This window comes from Heterocephalus glaber, unplaced genomic scaffold (genome assembly GCF_053883595.1).
Source record: "Heterocephalus glaber isolate CG9 unplaced genomic scaffold, H.glaber_assembly_v1.0 deba00001733, whole genome shotgun sequence".
In the NCBI taxonomy this organism is placed as follows: Eukaryota; Metazoa; Chordata; class Mammalia; order Rodentia; family Bathyergidae; genus Heterocephalus; species Heterocephalus glaber.
Window position 1 is genome coordinate 21,286,533 of NW_028258444.1, and position 15,026 is coordinate 21,301,558.

Genomic DNA, 15,026 nt, shown 5'->3' on the forward strand with positions numbered 1-15,026 from the left:
GCCCTTTTGATCTTGATTTGGGGAATGTCCAGTGGATGGTGCCATTCGGACCAGGTTTCCAAAATGGGAGAGGTGGCGCTGGGGAGAGATGAGTGAGCAGCAGAGTCAGAGGCCTGGGCTTTTCTTCCACCCTGCCTCTCTGAGACAACGTCGTGTCTTGGGTGGTCCCCTGTCCCTCGGTGTAGAGGAAAGCTGACCCCTCCCCAAGCCCTCTGTGACTCTCCTAGCCTTGGCTGACTTTGTCCCACTAGGCTAATGCTAACATGGGTTTCCACTTCACACTGATGATCCTTTCTGAGTGAGGCAGGCACAAAACTCCGTGCACCTGAGCGCTCGGGGCTGGGCTCCAAGCAAAGTAGTCCAAAACAATCCATACCCTAGCAGTCCACAATGTTTGCTGTACCTCCAGCCATGAAGTGGGGGCTGCGGGGGGGTGGGGCAGCGGGACAGAGCTCTGACACCTCATGGCCTGCCCCTGTCCAAGCAGGCCCCTTACATACCCTGAGCGCAAGGGGAAGCACTGCCCATGAGAGGTCACGGCTGGTGCTGACATCCAGGATGGGCACTGGGCTGCCTCTCTCACATGTGGGTTCCCCCTGAACATTAGCTGGAAACATCTGTGGCCAGAGCTGAGCCAAGGCCGGAAAAGGCTCGGATTGCAGTCCTTTCTGTGGCTAGACCTTCAGAAAGTGGGAAAATGGCAACAGCTCATCCTCCCCTCTTCTCTGTCTCCCTCCAAGGGGTCAGGACGGGAGACAGCTTCAGAAGGGCACCCAGTTTCATTGGGTTGTAATACCAAGGAAGTGAGGTTGCATCCTCAAAGTTTCACTACAGTTAGGGTGAGGAAGTGGCTTGGGACCAAGGGGCAAGGTGCAGTTTGGGCTGCAGTTTTTGTTGCAATTTGGTTGAGGTTTAGGAATACATTTAGGGTTCTATTATGGCTGAGGGTGGGAGATTCAGTGTTAGAAAGTAGGCCTGCAGTTTACATTCTTGTTTATTTTTATTGTGCAGTTCACAATCATTTGAGGAGTGGCTACATGTACATAACAGAGCTTGAAGGGCCGGGGATTTAGCTCAGTGGCACCATGCCTGCCTCACCAGCACAAGGTCCTGAGTTCAATCCCCCATACCAAAAGAAAGAAAAACCAAAAATGCCAAAACAACAACAACTCATAGTACAGCTTATATATATTATGAGTTTTAGATTTATATACAATTAAGATGGCCACCCAGTTCTTCCATTTCCTGTTATTAATGTCATCCATTAGTCTAGTACACCCTGTACAAGGAGTGAGCAAATATTGATGTATAATTACTAACTAAGATCCACCTTCACCACTTGCTCTCCACAACAATCTGCCGTCCCGTCTGGGCTGCCACCTTGCATTTCATTGTTGCATCCCTCAGACACCTCTTGACTGATGTTTTCACAATTTTTCCTTTTTGCGTTTTGTATGAGCTGACAGTTTTGAGGATGACTGAGCTGATATCTTATAGAATGTCCCTAAATTTAAGTTTTCCTGATGTTTCCTTCCTGATTAGATGAGGGTTACATGTTTGGGTGCGTGGCTTTCTGCAGGTGTTCCATGTTTCTGACTGCACCCTCATCCTGGGTTCTCCAGTGCACCTTTGGCTTAACTCTCACAACTGCATGCACTGCCCTCTCAGGGACACCCAGCCTGGCCTGCCAGGCCTTCTTTGGAAATTTGGGTGGAAGCCTTCCTGACTCAACTCTTGCATTCTGCATACCTGTGAAAACAGCACCCTGTAGATGACACAAAGTTCTACCACTGGCTCCAAGCAGTCCTTAGGCCTTTGTGCATCATGGCTGCAGAAGCATCCATGGGCCTGGATGGCTGAGCACTGTGAACTGAATGAATCCCAGGGAACCCGATGAGGTGGCCCTTCTCAAGCAGGGTGCCCTGGGGCTCTCCTCTCAAAACAAAGTCTTTCCCTTTTGCAACTGTGAGCCTTGGAAAGGTTGGGCCTTGTGGGTTCCTTATATGTCTTCAGGGCATCTTTTCCATTGTCCTAATGTAAAGTACTTGATTTCTTTTTAATGCTAATCTTTGATCCACCAGGCTGTCCTTTGCTCCATCTTTACAGGCCCTTCTTTGGGGGGGGGGGACGGAAAAGTTTTTATATGGGCTTTTGCTCCTCATTTTCAGCACAAACCTGGCTCAAAGTAGCAAGCAGCATCCATGCTACAGCCGGATATTTAGGCTACCTTGATATTTTCTCCATCACATGAATGATTCTTCTACCCTTAGTATCAGTCTCACACAAATCTCAGGACATGAACACAATACAGTCATATTTTCTGCTGGAGCACAACACACATGGCCTGGATCCAATGGCCACTGGCATCCTTCTTCTCAGCTGAAACCTCCTAAGTCTGGCCTTTCTCATCTGCAATCTCTCTGCACTCTGGTCTTCTGTGCTCGGACCAGAATCTTTCATCAAGCTCCGATTAGAGCATTCTAGGGCTGCTTCTCCAGCTGGCATCTCCAAACCTTTCCAAACTGCTGTGGACCACTTCCACACCTACCTGGTGAGGTACAGTCACTGCAGTGACCAGACTTCTTGTACCAACATCTGTATCACCCACTTTCTTGTCCCTGAACACAATACTCAGCAGTACACATTAAGGGAAGAGAGGTTTGTTTCAGCTCACATTTCAGTTCCTAGTTAGCTAGTTCCAGGATGGCAGGATGGCATGTCAGAGGTGCACATTGATAGAAATGCTGCTTGCCTGGTGGAGGCCAGGAGGCACATGGTAAAGTGTGGGCCAGGGAGCAAGATACACCCTCCCAGGTCACACCCACGCTGAACCACCTCTTCCAACCAGGCCCACATCCTGACACCAAGCCTTGCATAGCACCCCCATCACCCAGTCACCCTCTGGAAGCCCTCACCTCTGGGTGCAAGGGGCTTGACGGTGACATCCAGATAGAATCCATAACCTGTAGTTTCCATAAAAGGATGCAATTTCTGATAAGTGATCTAGAAGTGTTATAAGAAATCTATGAAATATTTAGAGCATAAAATCTTACAATTTATTGAAGACAATTTTCTTTTCAGTAATGCACATTATGATGGACAGAATGGGAGTTAGTACTGATGATGAGTCTTTATTTTAATGTTTTGCTCCAATACCCTGTTCTGTTTGCAGTATCAGTTTGGTCCTTGAAGTATTTATAACTGTGGAATGAGTGCACAGATGGGTTTCTGAACTGTGTTTCTTTCCTCATTTCTCTTTTGGTCACTTGTACCTGCATCAACAGTAGATATGAATTTCACATAAGCATTGAATAGTGATAATCAAGAATAGTGTGGCTATCAGGGCTATTTCAGCTTATGTGATCTCAGACTGAATCAGGTGTGGATGTCAAGGATGTGTGTAAGTGACAAGTTTTTCACACCTAAATGTGTGAATTAGAAATGCAACAAAGAATGGAAGCTGGGACTGTATTGGGTGAAGATTAAGGCAACATAATGTCTTAGGAAGAGGATGGGATGTGTACATTTATGCCCAGGGACAGTTGGAACCCTGTAACAGACACTTTGTGTCATGCATAGTTGTAGGAACGACCCAGCTTATTTTGGGAGAACACCTCCACCTTCAACCCAAGACTTCCAATATGTACTTTTGGGAGTGGATTTTGTTTGGATTAAACCCAATAAGGATAGTCATTTCCATGGTTATACAGGGTGGTTATGAATAAATCATTTACACAAACCCAATCAGAACAAACGTCGAGAATGTTATTTGAAATGATGGAAATGAGAGTCTTCTCATCTTGGGAAATCATCTGAGAGCTTCTATGGCCTGAGGGAAGCCTGGAATAGATAAGAGAAGGTATGCCTAAGAACCCAGAAGTGGAGCCAGGTCTGAGGAAGGAGAACAACACAGTGAATGCTGGAAGTTTTTTAAACCTTCCTGAAGTCAGATGTCAGAAATGAACAAACAAACCAACTTTTCATTACTTAAGGCTTTCAAATTTATTCCTTACTTTTAGCCTGAAATATTGTTAAATGATATGGGTCCCAAATTCGGCCATAAAAGAAGAATGAATTATGGGTGACATTACTAAAAAATCACTTTAAAATTTATTCCACTTGAAAAGGATGCATATGCTGGTTTGTTTGTTCATTTCTGACATCTGACTTCAGGAAGGATTAAAAACCTTCCAGCATTCACTGTGTTGTTCTCTTTCCTCAGACCTGGCTCCACTTCTGGGTTCTGAGGCATACCTTCTCTTATCTATTCCAGGCTTCTGTCGGGCCGTAGCAGCTCTCAGATGATTTCCCAAGATGAGAAGACTCTCATTTCCATCATTTCAAATAACATTCTTCACATTTGTTCTGATTGGCCTTTTGTAAGTGATTTATTCATAACCAACCTGTATAACCATGGAAATGACTGTCTTTATTTAGTTTAATCCAAAAAAATCCACTCCTGAAAGTACAGATTGGAAGTCTTGGGTTGAAGGTGGAGGTGTTCTCCCAAAATAAGCTGGGATGTTCCTACAACTATGCATGACACAAAGTGTCTGTTACAGGGTTCCAACTGTCCCTGGGCATAAATGTACACATCCCATCCTGTTCCTAAGACAATATGTTGCCTGAATCATCACCCAATACTGTCCCTTAGACTTTTAAATTATTAGAGTAGAAAAGGTGTCTGATTTGGGAGATGTTTCTCAGAATCTCTAGGACCTCTTGGCTACATATGGACAAGGAGAAATTAAAGACCCCTGAGGTTTCTAGCCAGAGATTCTGGGTGGGTAGTATGACTGCCAACTGGGAGAGGGAATTTAATAAGAGCAAGGCAGGGGTAAAGTTAAAGAGATTGATATTTGACATGCTGTAATAAAAGACCCTAAGGAGATTCCATGGGGAACAGGAACAAAAAAAAAAAAAAAAAAAAAGGCCCTTAACTGTAATGGGGGAAAAGGTATATTTATAGTGGAGAAGGCTGGAAGACACCACCTCAACCAAAAGATTAGTCAACACCAAGTCCTATGACATGCCTTCTGAGACAACACAGCCACAGGGATGCAAACCTCATCACGTATGAACTTCTAGCACCAATTCATAACCTGATTCTGAGATAACAGGAGATAACACAGAATAGATGGACACATTATACAAAACAACCACCCTGTCTTCTTAAAAAATGTCAATGCCAGACCTGGGGATTTAGCTCAGTGATAGAGCACTGGCCTAGCATGGATGAAGCTATGGGTTGGATCCCAAATGCTACAGAACAACCTCAAAATGTGTATGTCATTAAAGACAAACTGAAAAACTGATTATGGCAGCACAACTCATAAGAGAGAAATCTTCTAAGCAGCCTTTATGTCCATCAAGGCATGAATGGATATAGAAAATATGGTCTTTACACAAATGGTGTATTATTACTATGTCATATAGAAGGATTATCTTGAAGGAAACTTGGTAGGAAATTTGTAGGAAAATAGATGCACCTTGAGACCATAATGTTAAGTGAAATGAATCAGACATACAAGCTTAAATATGACATGGTTTCTCTTATATAAGAAACCCAAAATATAAATATAGAGGAAAATAAAATAAAAATCAGAGAGATAGATCTTTTGCAAAAGAGAAAGGGACCAAGAGATGAATGGAGGAGAAAAAGGATGAAGGGAAAGGAATGGAAAAAGAATGAAGATGTGTTATGTACATGTACCAACTCCCCACGAGGAATTCAATCATTATGTACTGCAATAATGTACTAATAAAACTTAATAAAAACGAAAAATGACATGATAGCAAATTGCAGTGTGTGGTCCTGGGTGGGGTCTTGGATCAGGCAGGTAAACTGCCATAAAAAACCCCACTATTGAAGTTCTCTTACAGCCTAGTTGAACTTGTAGGACTCTATGCATTGATGTCAAGGCATTTATTTGTACCTCCTTCAGTACTACTTCCTGCACATGCGCACTCTTTGGTACCTGCGCCACACTGGGCGTGCATCGTAAGAACATCCGGGCACTTCCCAACTGGCGCGCACTTGGCGACCGTTAGCAGTACCTCCCCGTGCGGCTGAGGCTGAGGCGCTGGACTGCAGCGGTGGAGTCTCAGTCCTGGGAGAGGTTTCTCAAACTGATGTATGTAAAAAATGTGATTGAGGCCCAGTCCTCCAGACCCCTCTGTGCTGAACAAGCTTTGCGGGCTTTGCCTCCTCATGTTTCCGTTTGTTACTTTGGTTTGGCTGTAGGTTGGAAGGGAGGGAAGTGGCCTGGCCCGCTGTACCATGGGCAAGTGCTCTCTGGGTGGTACAGCTTTCTGCAGGTTCAGACTCAGAGCGGGGGAGGTTTTCCCCAAGACTATGTACTAGCAGGCTTAGAAAAAGCAGGTAGAGCCACAGAGTAGACATCCAGTGTATGGGTTATTGGCATGTTTAAAAGATTCCAGAACAAACGGAAGTTTTTTTAAAGTTGAGGGAAAACATTCAATGGTCGGTTTGAAAAGACCTAGCCCTAGCCAAAGTAAAATTGACAAATCTATCCAGGACCAGGGTATAAGCAACCAGTGTTTTAAATTTCGAAGGTAGGGGCCAGGGGTTAGCGCAACAGTGCTGCACCTGCCTGGCAAACGCAAGGTCCTGAGTTCAATTCTTGGTACCAAAGAAAAAAAATCAATGGTAAAAAATGTCAAAGGTTATCGGAAAGAATAAAAAAATTAAAAAGGAAAAATTATATAAGGCTTTGGTTGAGTGTCACAGGGTAGAGAACTCACAAGGCTCTCACTGTGCATGTATGTGTAATAGTGTGTAATATTTTTAAGGGGAAACCAATAATTATCAAGTCATGTATGAAAGCCTCAATATAAGAGATAAGAAACTCCCTCCGTCTGATAAAATTAACTCATAGATGCACTACAAATATCTGAAAGATTAATAAAAATTTTTGAAGTAGCGGTGCATGGTAGAAGTCCTGATGGTGAGGATAACATTGAAATTAGGATGTAAGTCCAAAACGACTATTTTAAATGTTTTAAAAGCACTACAAACATTAAAAACCAGCAGTTTGCCATACTAATAAATGTCTGGAAGCACACAGACACCACTTTGAGCACCTCTTGTAATGGTAGAGGCCAAAGGTAACTTACACGAATCTCATGATATCTCAATAAATTGAGTATTAAAATATTTATATGTTTATTTCTGAAGTATGTATACTTTTTTTTGGTGGACTATAGGTGAAAACATCATGTTGTACACTTTTAATATGTATAATACAAACATGAGTGTTTCTAAGAACTTTTACTTGTGATTGAAACATTTTAACTATATGAAAGACATTTAAAAATACACACGTATATGCAATTCCAGTATCTCAGTGACATAATTTCTCATTTGTTTGAAATCTTTTAATATTTTTATCCATATGAACATATTGCTAAGTTGATAAAACTATATTTTATGCACTTATACATTTTACAGATTTTGTAACAATAATTTGGAACTATGCCTCCTTTTTCACTTTTTTGTAGAATTTTTAAGAGCTGTGTTACATCCACTGTATTTGTATATTACATGTTTTATTTATTCATTTTCTTATTACTAGATGCCAGTGCTATTGTTTGAAATTATAAATAACTCTGCTCTATGCCACACAGAGGGGTGCCTATAATCCTAGAATCAAGAGGCTGAGACAGGAGGATTTTGGAGAGTGCAGCACCAGTCTGAGTGACATAGTGAGTATGAGGCTGTTTTAGATTACATCACAAGATCCTATCTCAAAAAACAAAGCAAAGAGGGCCAGGGGATTTAGCTCAGTGGTTTTGCCACCTGCTGTGCAAGCACAAGGACCCAAGTTCTACCCCTGGTACCAAAACAAAACAAAACAACCAATCCAACTTCCCAGGTTAATTTGGGCCAGGGATTTAGCTCAGTGGTTTTGCCACCTGCTACGCAAGCACAAGGACCCATGTTTGATCACTAGTACCAAAAAAAAAAAAAAAAAAAGCAAAGAAACAAAAGCTAAGTCTGCTTTGAGTATATTTTTGGATATGGACTTTTCTCCTTTAATATTTTCATACTTCTTTTATTCCAAGGTATACATATTCTTTTATTGTGTATCAAGTAATATTTTAGTATATTTGGTTTTTCCTTTTTAAACATTATTGAATTGATATTAAATTTTAAAGTTGAAACTTAGAATTGGAGAAATAGAGCAATCCTAAATATAAATTTGGAATAGGGGATTTACTAAGTCAAACAAGTTTATGATACTTAATAAGTATATTCAAAATGTCACCTCAAAATGTTTTGCCAGTAACATCAGCATGGGTGTGTGCTGCAGTTTTCCTATAGCTTTTCCAGCATATGTATTTTCCTGATTTTTAATAGTTTTAATAGATGTCAATTATTTCCTTATTATTTGACTTAATTTAACTAGTTTACTCTATGTGAAAAAGCTATGGATGTAAAGAGAACAAAAGACAAAACTTGAAGTCATTTAAAAAATCAGATACAAACACTTTGATGTTTAGTCGGTAACTTTGTGGAGAAAAAGTCAGAGTTCTTGGCTCTTATCTTTCCATATGTTACATCTGTTCCTCTGCCACATGCAAAACTGGAAGAATTCTGGACAACTGCTTTATAAAATCCAAGAAACTTTAGCTAGATGAACCATTAAGAATCATCTGGTTAGGGACCAGGGATTTAGCTCAGTGGTTCCACTGCCTGCCTTGCAAGCACAAGGTCCCAAGTTTGATCTCCAGTACAAAAAAAAAAAAAAAAGAAGAATCATCTGTTTAAACCCTTCATTTTAATAAGATTAAATAAAAACCCATTGAGATTCAAATTATTCAAGATTTTTCAATTAGTAGGTGCCAGGGTGCAATTTAAGACCAAGGTTCCAGACCTTTCTATCAGGCATGCTGCCTTTCTGATGCAAATTCCATCTGGGGGCTAATCATGTACCTACAGTTGTCCTTGACATTTAGGCTGAGAAGTGTAAAATTTAGGCTTAGTGTACTAATTCTTACTAAATAAAATAAGAGAGTGAATTTCCGTGGTCTTGGACTTATGAGTATAAAGCCAAACCTATATCTGAATAGGTTGCACAAAATGAGAAGCACATTTCATGAACTGTCTCTAATAGGCTTATGCAAAGAATTCTGCAGAAGGTGTCTTAAGCATAGTAATTCCAATGGCAGGTGATTAAATCCTCTGGAAGACTGGATCATCATGATCTTGATTTTTTTCTTGCTGTTGATTGTCTTGTTACCTATTCAATATGAGTTTGTTCACCATTTCTAGACCAAATTAGGAACTGAATTTTACAACTGAAGAAAAGCACCCTTTTATCCTATCACCTTTATCATTGCATTTTCAATCTTTCTTGTTTACAAAATGTTGCCACAACCAGTAACATGAGTCTCAGACTTTAATAATCTTTGACAGCAAAAGTCATACTTCAGATTCGAGCCCAGCTTCCATGGTGCAAGCTCAAATCAGCAAAACTGCAGAAAACTGTCCTTCCTCCAATTATTTCCCTGTTTCTGATGTCCCCAAGTTAGTGCCTAATGAATATTCAGGCCCAGTCACTTTTGACCCCTGCCTTTTTGTCTTTCTTCTGGACAGTAATGCTGCTGGATATCACTGTCTTCCCTGATGATTCATCCTATTATGGTCTCCAAGCAAGGTCATTCCTTCTCCAAATTCCTCATATCTAAAATGTGCTAAAATCATCCACTTTATCTTGAAAATTAAGGAAAAGAAACTTAAAACAGAATAATTTACAACAGCCAGGAGAATTAGATAGGTTTAGAACTGACACATCCAAACTGAAACTAAAATCCATCCTCTGGTAGGGAGGCAGATCAGGGAGGCAAGAGACAGGCGACTCTGGGTACCTCCCTACTCTGGGACTGAGGTCCAATTTTTCCCACCTTAGAGAAGGAAGTTCTCCAAACTGTCTCAACCTGGGCCTGGCATTGTTTTACTGCCCTGGAATGCATTCTTCCCATGATGACTGACAAAAGAAACATCCATTCTCTTGGGGGTAGTGGAAATCCTGTATTTGCTTCACAGCTTACACAAGATAATCACAATAGTAGGTTGTACATATTCTGAAGTTTGGGCTATACATTCTTAAATTTATGCCTTTACAGGAAAAGAAGTCATACTCTCTATTGGGTTATCTTGTTCTTTGGGAGCTGTTTTACAACTTTGTAAATTATTGATAATAGAAATGCAAAGCATTTATTGTTTATAAACACCAAGTTATTTCCTGTCTGACAGAGGAGAGAAGCTCAGTCTCTCTCTCCTATGATGGAAAAGCCAATCTTGTCTCAATTTGCACATTCATTTCACTGTTCTTCCCCTATACATTGGACCCTCAAGATACGACTGGCCTGACATACGAACAACTTGGGTTAATTAGGTTAATGGGCTTAAGTCTGCCTTTTGTTATCTATAGTGTACCCAGGTAAAAATTCAGATCTCGGCTGTATTGACTTACAACCAACTTGAGTTACAACCAGTCCTTGGAAACCAATTGAGTTTGTAAGTCAAGAGTCCATGGTATTTGTGTCTATTTTTTTTTGTTGTTGTTTTTTTGGTACCAGGGATCGAACTTGAGTCCTTGCACTTGCGCAGCAGGCAGCAAAACCACTGAGGTAAATCCCTGGCCCTTGTGTCTATTCTTTGGATTCTCTTTTAAACTGGTTAATACCTTAATATTTTTCAAATTAATGAGCAGAGTAAAATCTTTAAAAAATGTTTATTTTTGTGTAGGAGAATCATGATTTTATCATTTAAAAATTATCTTTTTACACCGTGTATGAGATCCTAAAATATGGTTACTCTTTGCTACCTTAAATCTAGTTGAATTGTCATTATATTTTCCTATCAATATGAAGAATACAAAGGATCCAACTTGTGGGTATTCTCTCCTAGCATAATACACACACACACAGTACACATGCCCATAAACACAACCCCCCAATGTAAGCAATAATGGTTATCCATAAAACAGTTGAAAATCCATGTGTAAGAAGCAAACATTCTCTAGTGCATGGAAGATACAGTTCTGATGATCCATCAGGCAGAATGTGTACTATCTCAGCTTGAATGGTCTATTTGGGTTACTTCCCCATTTTCAGGAGTTCTTCAGGAATGGAGAATAGATGGTTTCTATTTATACCACGGATTTCTCTCGGCACTGTTATCATTTTGGCCCAGATGCTTCTTGGATGTGGGAGCAGTCCTGTGCACTGTGGGAAGCTTAGCAGCTTCGCTGGCCTCTACCCATTAGATGGCAGTGTCACATCCCCCAAATGGCTCCAGACACTGCCCTGTTCAAAATTGCTCCACTTGAGAATCCCTGATGTATTTTATGAAAGGACACACAAAATAACTTATCCTATAGAAGAGGGAGGATCTCTCCAAAGATGTGTGTACACTCAATTAACATATTTCAGCATGGGTGGGTCTCAGTGGTAAGGTTGTGTGATCACGGCAAGTTACAGAATGATTTGAACAGCATGACCATATTTATGTAAATTTTAAAATCACAAAACTTACAGTGTATATTGCTTATAGGGCCATGGATGTGGGGTGAAAATCATAAAACCATGAACATGAATAGACACCAATTTAATGAGTTTCATTGTGTTTGGGAAAACAGAAAGGAAATTAGGATAGGTTATGTTGAAAAGAAAAGTCAACTCTTTCTATAATGTTTTTCTCACTTTCAAAATAGGTCAAAAACACTATTGCAAATGTTACCTTTTTTTATCCGGCTAACTTATATAGAGACATTGTTATTCCACAAACTTTATTTGACAGAAAAATCTATAAAAAGATATGAAAAATGCAGCTTAAGTTTTCTACAGTTCTTTGATGCTGTTATTTTTCAATCATCTGTTTTATATTGTTCATATGACTGCTTGCCTTCCTAATTAAGAGTAGCTTTGAATTGGCAGTGTTTTATACAGCAATTTTCTGGTTCAGGCTCTAATGACAACCATAATATAAATGTTCTCACCTTATATTTGTGGAGTGCTTTATCTTTTCTCAGTACTCTTACATCTGTCTTCTCATTTTGTGTTCACAATTTCTTTCACCATCAATCTTAGTTTCAAATCTATTCACCATGTTAATGCATGTTTCAGTTTTCTATTGCAGTTACCTTAAGTTCGGGTTACTGACCCTGAGATACCAGATCCCAGGGCAGTTTATGTAGGAAGTGACACACAAAACACTGGTACATAAAGTGAGACATGGAGAGAAAGAAGTTAAGAGGCAGCACATTTAGAGCAGCTTACTGTTTAGGGCTATTGAGGCTCAATTTGACTCCTTTGTGTAAACTCCTGTGGATGGCTTTCACAATAGAAAGACACAGTGAGTCATTTGTGATAGAAGTTGGCAAAATCAGAAGTACTTATGATCAGGCCCTTTACAAGAAAAGTTGGCTAACCTGTGTTCTAGAGCATAAAACTGGGAGAAGCATCCATATTTTCAAGAGTTTTGAGAGTTTCCAGTGTGAAGAAATGTGCAAGAAGGAAAATATCCATAAAAATTTCATTTTTAAAGAAGTAGGTTAGGGACAAAATAGTACTTCTATAAGAACAAATGTTGATCGTTTGGCCTAAAAAATGATCAAGATCCAAGCAGACACTTGAGACAGTTATAACTCTACTATGGAATGAGTTGGAAACAGTTCAGGCTTAGGAAATAGTGATCATTCATTGTGCCAAAAAACAACTAATTAAAGATTATGGTAGTAATTAGCCAAGACTATGTTCAGTCTGGGAACAGGAAGAGATATTGGTTGCCAATAATGACCACAGAAAACTAACAAAGCTTACCTGTCATTCCATGAGAGGAGAAAACAAAAACAACAAAACTAAAATCCATGAATAAAAGGGAACATGTAGTGTTCCCTTCCTGTGTCCTCAGGGTGTTAAGGAAGACTGAAGAAGTAAAATCTACCCACTGCAGGTAGGTTTACAACATATCTAAAAGAGATAACTATTTTTGTTAAATAGACGGGTTGCCTGGGGGCAAGCAAGGATGAAGGACAAAGAGACATGAATCAGTTTAACTTTGGGCAGCCAGGGGGTTCTTGCCTCTTAGGAGCCCCAGCATCTGGCTCACCTTGGATTCATTCACCTAAACACTGGTACAAGCAATCAAAGTGGCACAAGGCTCAGCTGCTTTCCAGTAGCCACTAGTGCATACTCCCATAAACAACTTAATCTTAGGTGTTCTGGCTTTGCCCTGGAACCCGCAATATGGAGTCACCCTGAGTGCAGCCTTTCTCCTTTGTGCTCAGAGAGGCCAGTTAGGCCTCACTTCTCTGGTCTCTGACAGCATAGAGTTGTTCAGAATCCTCTTACTTATCTTCTTCATTTCAATGAGCTCAGTACTGACGTCCTCTCTTGTTTGTGATATTAGTAATTGACCTCTTTCTCTCTTTGTCTTGATTAGCCTGGTTAGGCTTTATCGATTTCATTGATCTTCACGGAACCATATTCTGGTTTTAGCAATATTTAAAATTTTTTTAATTTTTCAGTTGTATTGATGTATGCAATAATTTTTATTGTTTTTTGTTTTCCTTTTGTTTGCACTCGTTGTATTTCTTTCTTTATTTTGGTATTCTGTATTCCTCTCCAATGCCCTTTCTTTCTCTCTTCCCCTCCTCCTCTCCTCCTCTCCTCACCATTTCTCCTCCCTCTCTCCTGTCTTCCTTCCTACCTTCCTCAATTCCTTCTTTCCTTTCTGCTTCCTTGGTCTCTCTCTTGTCATATTTGATTTCTATCTCTAAAGAACTTATTGGAACGTTTCTTGTCTAGCATATCTGTCGGCATTACATTTCTTCAGTTGTTACCTGAAAAACAATTTCTTCTTTAGGTCAGAAGGAAAGTTTTGGCGTACAAAGGATTTTAGCGTTGTACGGCTGGGTTATTGGTTTCAACACCTTAACTATTTTAGCGCATTCTCTTCTTGCTTACATGATCTCTGAGAATGCCGGTGTAATTCTTAACTTTGTCGTTCAGTAGGTAAGGTCTTATCTCCCTGCGTTTTACAAGAGTTTCTTTGTTTTTGATATTTACACATTGAATTTGATAGGTGTACTTATCATGTTTTCTGTATTTACCTTGCTTATTGTTGTACAGGTTCTTGAACCCGAGTTTTGGTGTGTGTCCTTCAGTTTAGAAACTTCTGAGCTACTATGACTTCAGTTATTTTTTACGTTCCTCTCTTCTTCTCGAGTTCCCATTATGGGCATGTTATGCCTTTTGTAATTGTCCCACAATTCTTGAATGCTCTGGGGTTTTTTTTATTCTTTTGTTTTCTCCTTGCCTTTCAGCCTAGGGAGTTTCTATTGACTTATCATCCAGCTCACTGTTCTTTTCCCCAGTCATTTCTAGCCTGATCATCCTTCAAGGCATTCTTCATTTCTGCCACAATGTTTTTGTGTATCTCCCATTTCCTTTTGATTCTTTGTTAGAGTTTCCATTTCTTTTTGATTATGTTACTGAACTGCTCTTTTTTATAGGTATTAATTTTAGGGTATAGTAGTTTTGAAACAGGCTGGTTTTCATTGTGGGATTTTCCTACAGGCATATAACATATTTTGATCATACCTAGCCCCCTATTACCCTGCCTCACACCTACTTCTTCCTCTGCTTTATTCCCTTTCTCTGGTCAAGTAGTGTCCCTCCTGCTTTCATGTCCATTTTTTAAAAATGCATGTACTTATTTTCTGAGTCTGGCTGATTTCACTTAATGTGACGGTCTTTATGTCCATCAGCCACTGGAGGGCAGCAAAGCCCTGCGCTGCGATCAGGCCCTGAGGTGGCCAGGGGCCCCAGCTCTGCCAGTATTGTATGAGGATGCGTAGCATAAAGAGAATACGTTCATATAGTCGTGCTTATTTCTACCACCTTATTCTGTCTTCCTCTCTCTCTTGCTTTCTCTAAGTAGGCTTGACGCTTTTCGTTATTTCTTCGGAAGTAATTCACCTCACTGTTCCTTTTTC